Source organism: Mya arenaria, chromosome 9, assembly GCF_026914265.1.
Source record: "Mya arenaria isolate MELC-2E11 chromosome 9, ASM2691426v1".
In the NCBI taxonomy this organism is placed as follows: Eukaryota; Metazoa; Mollusca; class Bivalvia; order Myida; family Myidae; genus Mya; species Mya arenaria.
The window spans coordinates 59,700,478-59,710,471 of NC_069130.1; the positions used below are offsets into that span (position 1 = coordinate 59,700,478).

The 9,994-nt window shown below is 35.8% G+C and overlaps 1 protein-coding gene across 8 annotated transcripts in view; it reads right to left on the minus strand.

The window, feature by feature from the left end:
- LOC128246874 (rho guanine nucleotide exchange factor 5-like) overlaps positions 1-9,967 on the minus strand; it is a 51,683-nt gene extending 41,716 nt beyond the window's left edge. For 5 of the 8 annotated variants that reach the window (XM_052965393.1, XM_052965396.1, XM_052965395.1 and 2 more), the window contains exon 1: positions 9,832-9,967. The gene's annotated coding sequence lies outside the window, so the exon portion shown is untranslated. Of the gene's footprint in view, positions 1-1,877; positions 1,947-8,561; positions 8,714-9,831 lie in introns of those variants that run through there. The other 3 variants (XM_052965384.1, XM_052965391.1, XM_052965392.1) reach the window with 3 other exon arrangements.
- Positions 9,968-9,994: the final 27 nt, after the last annotated feature.

The window sequence follows — 9,994 nt, forward strand, 5'->3', positions numbered from 1 at the left end:
CAATCAGTTTCTAGAATGATGTTCTTGTTAATATTCTCCCGCTCAGCCAGCCATCAGTGTGGAACAAGTTAAAGCGTGATTCATCACTGAACACAAAATTGTTCCAATCACGCCTGCAAAGATGATTCTGAGCCCAGTGACACCTTACTCTTTGATGAAAATCGGAAAGAATGGGTCCTTGATAAGGGGGATGGCAGCGAACTTGATAGTCTCTCAGACATCCAGACACAGTCCATCGATGTATCGGCCTTCCATGAGATCCGAAAATCCTGACAACGATTGCTTTTGCCGTCAAAAAGTGTCCAGCAAATGACGGGGAGTGGTCACCCTAGGTGCCACTGAGCGATGTCAGTCATTTACGGTCCTAGTATCCATAAATAGTCTCACAAGATGCACAATAGTCAACAGTTAGTGCTTATAAAACAACACATTCTCTGAGGATTTTTCGATTATCACACGCTCGAACCCCAATGTGCACATGCACAAATAATCTGGAATGAATCGGCCATAAAATGAAAAAAAATCACCTGTATGTTTAGACAAAGAAAAGTAATGGGGATATGTTTTCATTTTCCACGATTGTTTTGTGACATATTGGTTTTATTACAATACAGTAAAACTGCGATCGCTCGAGGTCGCCAGGGACCGAGCCAAAACCTCGAGAGAACCGATGTTTCGAACGACCCGATTTTCAATTTTCCAGTTTGATATGAAATATCTTTCAGTGTATCTTATCTAGCTATCCCCCCAGTCATGGGTCCTTCACTAGATTGCTCAGGTGTTCGACAATTTTAAGCTCTAAATTCTCATTTGCCATTTTGCAAAGCAAAGTGACAAGAAGGAATTCTTTTCAGATATTCCGATGTTGGATCGATATGGTAGTGTTTTAATCATATTTTTATTACTCATTTAAATTTCTCACAATTAACTTCTCATCATTAACTTCTCATAATTATCATCTCAAATGCCCATATCAACTAATATCGGTCAAGCGTTAACAGTGATAAACGGTTTTTCACACCAATTGTTTGTTTATTTTGGAACACGCGTTCGGGAAAAAGTGTGTGTTATTATGACCTCGAGGGAGCCATAAGGTTTTGTGCACGATTTGTGTACTTGGGACCGAGGATATTGCTCGACTGCTCGAAATAATTAGGTTTCGAGGCAGCGTGGGTATATTTTATATGAAAATAAAAGGAAAAAATTTCGGGACCAAGTTCCGACCTCGAGGGAACGCCGGTTCTCGAGCGACCGCTTGTTCGAGGGAACGCAGTTTCACTGTATATATATATGAGGCATTTCTTTTGTCCTTGAGTTTATTATTTTTATTCTTACCTCCCAGATTATATTACTAATCATGGAGGAGGTGACCATTATCTACACCTATGTTATAGGTCCAAGATAATCTGACACCATTCATAAATTCATGCACATGCTTCATGCAGCCAGCCAATATTTAATGGACAACTTTTCATTGATAAATGCCCCAGGCAACTTTAAGAGACTTAATTGTTTTTACTACAAATCTGTTAGCAAATCAATGAATTTTATACATGTAAAGCATTGTATTATGTTGATTCTCTTCATTATGAAACAAGCCTGTTTGAATTTTGTCACTGTACCTGGTTGTATAAATGTGCTTTAATGGTCAAATATACAAGGTTTATTCATCTAGTCAAATCACTTTATTGTATATAAAATCTGATTATTATGAATTAATCAACATTCATTCTAAATCTTATTATATACAAGACGTCACAGAAAAGAATATATAGTACTTATAGCAGTATATATAAACAACTGAACTGCATATCTTATAAATCCAGCAAATGTCTTTTTGTATATTTTCTTATTATTAAGCACACCAATAAAGTTACCTTACACGAAAACTTCCTTGTTTCTTGGTGTTCCTTTTACACACTAATTACAGTCATTTTTCTCTCTTTTAGGTCAAATTCCAGACATTGTGTTCTCTTTTCAAACCTTAAAGTAATGTTGTTAAAAAGAAATAGTTTATCAATAGGGATGTTTTAAGTACAAAGGGAGGTAATTTGTCAAGCAAACAAGCCCTCAGGGCTTACCAACCTTCACTGGTCAAATTAAACTAATTATACAAATATTTGTTTACAATGAGAAACATTTTTATAAGGATATATATATTGTTGTACAGGAAAACTGCTACTGTATAAACATTATTCATTATTCTCTTTTCTACAAAAAGGCAAAAGCTATACCAACCCTCTACAACGTTCTTCAATCAGTTTTGCATAAATCATATAAATATGACTTTACCAAATTATTTTATGTACTTCCTTCTTGGTGAAACATAATGAGACAATTTAAGCTAAAATGATCTTCTCAAGACTTGAATTCAAATATAATTGTTACGCCTGGTTTGAACAGTTAAGTCAAAGTTCATTAAGTTATGAAAGGAATGCAATTGTATGGTTTGTAATACAACACCCCCTGTTTATATTAATTCACTATGCTTACATCATTTCTCATTTTTCATATTCATTGTAAAATTGTGTTGCTAAGCAAACCATATTAATGTATTTATGAGCAAAGGATAATTTTCATTTTATATAAAAAAAAATGAATTTTAAATAATTTTGTTCACATACAGTCAAATAAAAGTATTTAAGTCAATCAAATCCCAAACAGACTGTGAATCATCTTAAAATCATATACCATATTATTGTACATTCCTTTTGTTCCCTAGCAACCAAATAAAAGCATATCAGCTATAAAAAAGAGGGAAATTAAATAAACATATTATTTCTTGTACAATGTGTAAACATTACATGAATGTCACATGTCTATCAACAAAGCTGGGATATCTATTGCACCTGTAAAGAATTATTTTATACTTCACCTTGAATTAATTGTTATCATGTCTGATTTTAAATAAATAATTTGTTGTAAATTATAATGATGGCCAAATCTACCCCAGACAAAAATATGAGACTTCACATGTCCTTAACAATTGTTAGTGGACTTCAAAAATGGGTTTTAATCATTGTAAAACATTTTGTTTTCAATTATCTCAAAAACATTTTTCAGTATATTTTAAATACATAAATATACCTGGTTCAGCCCATATAAGAGTGTTATTAAACTACTAATACCTTCTGCCAGAATTATAGCCCAAATTAATGTTATCAATCTGTCAAGGACTGTTCACTTTTTCTGACTTAAGTGGACAAAAATACTGTTCAAACCATGACATGTAAACAATGGCACTTTTATTATCTCTATTCCATTGATAATAAAAGAAAAATATTCTAAAAAATAATACAACACACCTTTTTTCTGTTAATCAATTATGAATTTTAAGTCTGACTGTGCATTCATTTACTTCTTTTATGTCAGTCTCACTATCTGTCCATTCATCTGTCTGTCCATTCACCTGTCAGTCTTACTGTCTGTCAATTCATCTGTCAGTTTCACTGTCTCACTGTCTGTCCATTCATCTGTCAGTCTCACTGTCCTTCCATTTATCTGTCAGTCTCACTGTTCTTCCATTCATCTATCAGTCTCACTGTCCTTCCATTCATCTGTAAGTCTCACTGTCTATCAATTCATTTGTCAGCCTCACTGTTCTTCCATTCATCTGTCAGTCTCACTGTCCTTCCATTCATCTGTCGGTCTCACTGTCCTTCCATTCATCTGTCAGTCTCACTGTTCTTCCATTCATCTATCAGTCTCACTGTCCTTCCATTCATCTGTCAGTCTCACTGTCTATCAATTCATCTGTCAGTCTCACTGTCTGTCCATTCATCTGTCAGTCTCACTGTCCTTCCATTCATCTGTCAGTCTCACTGTTCTTCCATTCATCTATCAGTCTCATTGTCCTTCCATTCATCTGTCAGTCTCACTGTCTATCAATTTATCTGTCAGTCTCACTGTCTGTCCATTCATCTGTCAGTCTCACTGTTCTTCCATTCATCTGTCAGTCTCACTGTCCTTCCATTCATCTGTCAGTCTCACTGTCTGTCCATTCATCTGTCAGTCTTACTGTCTGTGCATTCATCTGTCAGGCTCATTGTCTGTCCATTCATCTGTCAGTCTCACTGTCCTTCCATCCATCTGTCAGTCTCACTGTCTGTCCATTCATCTGTCAGGCTCACTGTCTGTCCATTCATCTATCAGTCTCACTCTCCTTCCATTCATCTGTCAGTCTCACTTTCTGTCCATTCATCTGTCAGGCTCATTGTCTGTCCATTCATCTGTCAGTTTCACTGTCCTACCATTCATCTGTCAGGCTCACTGTCTGTACATTCATCTGTCAGTCTAACTGTCTGTCCATTCATCAGTCAGTCTAACTGTCTGTACATTCAGCTGTCAGGCTCACTTCTGTCCATTCATCTGTCAGTCTCACTTTCTGTCCATTCATCTGTCATGCTTACTGTCTGTCCATTCAGCTGTCAGTCTAACTGTCTGTTCATTCATCTGTCAGGCTCACTGTCTGTCCATTCATCTGTCAGTCTTACTGTCTGAACATTCATCTGTCAGGCTCACTGTCTGTCTATTCACCTGTCAGTCTCACTGTTGAACTGTCCATTAATCTGTCAGGCTTGCTGTCTGTCCATTCAACTATCAGTCTCACTGTCTGTCCATTCATCTGTCAGTCTGTCTGTCTGTCAATTCATCTGTCAGTCTTACTGTCCTTCCATTCATCTGTCAGTCTAACTGTCTGTCCATTCATCTGTCAGTCTAACTGTCTGTCAATTCATCAGTCAGTCTTACTGTCCTTCCATTCATCTGTCAGTCTAACTGTCTGTCCATTCATCTGTCAGTCTTACTCTCTGTCCGTTGATCTGTTAGTCTCATTGTCCTTCTATTCATCTGTCAGTCTCATGTCCTTCCATTCATCTGTCAGTCTCACTGTCCTTCCATTCATCTGTCAGTCCCACTGTCTGTCAATTCATCTGTCAGTCTCACTGTAGAACTGTCCATTCATCTGTCAGTCTCAATGTCTGTACATATTTATCTGTCAGGCTTACTGTCTGTCCATTTATCTGTCAGTTGCACTGTCTGTCCATTCATCAGTCAGTATCACTGTCTGGCCATTCATCCGTCAGTCTAACTGTCTGTCCATTCATCTGTCAGTCTCACTGTCCATTTGTTTGTCAATCTCACTGTCACTCTGTTCATCTGTCGGTCTCACTTTCTGTACTTTCATCTGTCAGTCTCACTTTCTGTCCATTTGTCTGTCAGTCTTACTGTCTATCCATTTATCTGTCAGTCCTACTGTCTGTACATTCATCTGTCAGGCTTACTGTCTGTCCATTCATCAGTCAGTCTAACTGTCTGTACATTTATCTGTCAGGCTCACTGTCTGTCTATTCATCCGTCCGTCTAACTGTCTGAACATTCATCTGTCAGGCTTACTGTCTGTCCATTCAGCTGTCAGTCTAACTGTCTGAACATTCATCTGTCAGGCTCACTGTCTGTCCATTCATCTGTAAGTCTCACTGTCTGTCTATTCATCTGTCAGTCTCACTGTAGAACTGTCCATTCATCTGTCAGTCTTACTCTCTGTCCGTTGATCTGTTAGTCTCACTGTCCTTCCATTCATCTGTCAGTCTCATGTCCTTCCATTCATATGTCAGTCTCACTGTCCTTCCATTCATCTGTCAGTCTAACTGTCTGTCCATCGTCTGTCCATTGATCTGTCAGTCTCACTGTCCATTCATTCATTTGTAAGTCTCACTCTCCATTCATATCTTAAGTAAGTCTCACTTTACGTCGATTAATCTGTCAGTCTTGCCTGTCCATTCATTGTCAGTATCACTGTGCTGTCTGTATATTCAATTGAACCTTTCATCTTAAGGCCTGTCTGTATGACCATTCAACTAACTGTGTGTCAGTCTGACCATTTATTTAATTGTCTGACAGTCTGACCATTCATTTGAATGACTGTCAGTCTGAAAATATTTTTTCATAATTAATCTGACTGTCTGTCATACTGAACATTCATCTTGTCCATCAGTCTGACCATTTATTCAACTGTCTGTCAGTCTGACCATTTATTTAACTGTCTTTCAGTCTGACAATTCATCTATCTGTCCATCTGACCATTCATCTAACTGTCTGTCTGTCTGTCTGAGCATTCATCTTGTCCATCAGTCAGACCATTTATTTAACTGTCTTTCAGTCTGACCATTTATCTGACTGTTCGTCCATCTGAGCATTAATCTGTCGGTCAGTCTGGCAATTCATCTGACTGTCTGTCTATCTGACCATTAATCTAACTGTCTGCCAGTCTGATCATTCATCTGACTATCTGTCTATCCGACCATTAATCTAACTGTTAGTCAGTCTGACCATTCATCTGACTGTCTGCCTATCTGACCATTAATCTAACTGTCTGTCAGTCTGATCATTCATCTGACTGTCTGTCTATCTAACCATTAATCTAACTGTCAGTCAGTCTGACCATTCATCTGACTGTCTGTCTATCTGACCATTAATCTAACCGTCAGTCAGTCCGTCCATTCATTTGACTGTCTGTCTATCTGACCATTAATCTAACCGTCAGTCAGTCTGACCATTCATCTGACTGTCTGTCTATCTGACCATTAATCTAACTGTCAGTCAGTCTGACCATTCATTTGACTGTCTGTTCATCTGACCATTAATCTAACTGTCGGTCAGTTTGACCATTCATCTGAATGTCTGTCAGTCCGATCATTCATCTGACTGTCTGTTCATCTGACCATTAATCTTACTGTTGGTCTATTTAACCATTCATCTGACTGTCTGTATATCTGACCATTAATCTAACTGTCTGTCAGTCTGACCATTCATCTGAATGTCTGTTAGTCTGACCATTAATCTAACTGTCTGTCAGTCTGACCATTCATCTGACTGTCTGTCAGTCTGACCATTCATTTAACTGTCTGTCTGTCTGTCTGACCATTCATCTGACTGTCTGTCTGTCTGACCATTTATCTGACTGCCTTTAAGTCTAATTAGTCATCTGAATGTCTGTCTTTAAGTCTAATTAGTCATCTGAATGTCTGTCAGTCTGACCATTTATTTAACTGTCTAACAGTCTGACCATTTATCTACTGTCAGTCCATCTGACCAATTATTGAGTGAAAGGGAGAGAGGGAGGGACAAAAGGAATTGGGGGGGGGGGGGGGGGGGGGGAGATATGGTCATGAATTTCATGCTCTTAAAATTTAGCTTCATATATATTAATGCAGCAATTCAGAACCATACTTCAGCCAATGTTTCAAAGCTACATTTATCAATGCACAAAATCAAAAACAAGCAGGCATTTGTCAGTAAAGACACTAAGCTGACAGTCAGATAATGATATTGATTCTGAGATAGCGAAAAAGGTCTCTCCGACATTGCAGAAATTTATGGATACCAGATATGCTAAATAAAGCTGACTACATGAATGGGATGACAGCCTTTACTAAACATTATATTACTAATGTTGCACATTCAGTGATTTTTTAAAACTATAGATACTAATAATTTTAGCATCTAAGCAAATGCATCATGCGGCATCTGACCAAATACATCATAGGACTAAAATAAAAAAATACTCACTTGCAGTTAAGTATATAATAAGTAGCTTAATATTTATACAGTAAATCTGCGATCGCTCGAGGACGCTGCGGACCGAGCCAAAATCTCGAGGGAACCGATGTTTCGAACGACCCGAATTTCAATTTTCCAGTCTGTTATGAATTATCTTTCAGTGTATTTTAGGTTTGATGCCGTCTGACTGTTAAGACAGCGATTACAATGTATGTGTTAATCGCTCTTATGTTCATTTAAGGCTATCATATACTAAGTGTATACTAAATGTAAAAGAAATATCAATAAATGAATAAATAGAAATGTTTATTTTTACAAACATTTTGCAAAGCAAAGCAACTGAAGAAGGAATTCTTTTCAGAGATTCCGATGTTGGATTGATATGGTAGTATTTATTCAAATCTTTATTACTCATTTACATAATTTCTCACAATTTACTTCTCGTAATTAACTTCTCATAATTATCTTCTCAAATGCCTTATCAACTACTATCAGTCACGGTCAGTGAACGGTTTTTCACACCTTATCAATTTGACTTTCAACTGACATTGCAATTTTTACAAAAAATGTGTGAAATTATGACCTCAAGGGAGCCATAAGTTTTTGTGCATGATTTGTGTACTTTGGACGGACTATATTGCTTGACTCCTCGACATATTTAGGTTTCGATGCAGCGAAGGTATATTTTATATGAAAATAGAAGGAAAAATATTCAGGACCAAGGTCCGACCTCGAGGAACTGCTGGTTCTTGAACGACCGCTTGTTTGAACGACCGCAGTTTTACTGTATATAACAACAGAGAAATCAGATCATTTATGAAAAAAATGAAGAAGTTCTTGTAACAAAAATTGACATATTTAATACATTAAGTGTTTAATATACATTAAATTCCTTTCGATAATTGTTTAAAAAATCTCATATTATAAATAATTTTGTAAATTTATCAACAGATTTATGACCAAGATACAGTCATGAATGTTTGAATCATAATGAGACATACCTGTAATGTGTTTCATAAATCATTATAACAAACCTCTTGTATTCTTACAATCATTTGTTGTTTAATGTTATGTCTTTCAAAATACTCAAATTAAATTTCAACTGCCGTTATATTAAGTGTATACTACATATCTAAAGGATAACTATTCAATTTAACTGATTGAATCTTATCTACAGCAAACACAACTTCCGCCAAGTATCCGTGCGTTTCCACTTGAAATGAAGGAACAGTTTCAAGAATATATTTCCTTTTACAGTAGTATCCCTTCCTGATTTATAACGACCACATTCATCAGTCAAATTATCATGTGCATTTTTTCATAATTATGGTCCTTTCAGCATGTTAAAAAAAATAAAACAAACAATGTAAAGTGTTTTGATTCTTTTTATATGAAATTTTCCTCCTATTATATAAATATGCTGCTGCTGATATTCAAAGATTAACTTTACAAATCTAACCCTAAGTCCACAGATCAGCAACAATCTGAAACCTTCTGAATTTGTAAGGAAATTATATTGGTTACAAGTCATTCATTTATTTTTACACCAGAATATACTCTAAATATACTAAAACAAATTATACTAACAAATATCAAGGTCTATATGTAAACAGAAATACAGTTAAAACTGAATAACTTCATTTAAGTGTTGACAAATATTGACTAAACTTGGTATATAGAAAGAGTTTATGGAGACCTTTGGTCAAGGTCAAGGTCACTGCTACTACCGTAAATATAGAAAAATGCTATTTTACTGATTATAATTATCCTATTGTCCCGAACTATAAAATGTTACAAAGTTAAATCAAAATGTGAATAAAATTATAAATCATGGTTTTTAATATCCCCAAATATGGTCCGTCATACCACAGTCTAGCTGGTGTCAATGGTTTGTAATGGCCTGACACCCACCCCAAACATGTCAATGCCTGACAGATTGCAAATTACTATCTTCAGAAATGTATTGTAATAAATATATATTCTGCAGTATGCATTTACTATTTTTATCTTATGATTATAATAATATATAATAACTTATAAGCAATTTTTTAAAACAAAGAAAATTTCCATTTTCAACCCTTTTCAAAGTTGTTTTGTGAACAGACTATTCTTATATTTTTTTATAACGAAAAAGTGTTATAATTTTTAGGGACAATAATTTCAAATTGATTGATGACTGAATTTTCATGATGTCATCCGTTGACGTTGTCACAAAATCATGTCAGCACTTTTATTAAAAAACAAAATCAATACATATTATGAACGACTTACCTATTCTCATTATAAAAATTCAAACCCGTATTCAAATACACGTGTATATTCTGAGTAATCGCGGAATATACCAATAAACACACAGATGTTAACGTTGACTCATGCAGAATAACGAATCGTTAAAGTCCGTAAGGTGGCGTTGCACGTGCCGTTCTCTTTATGA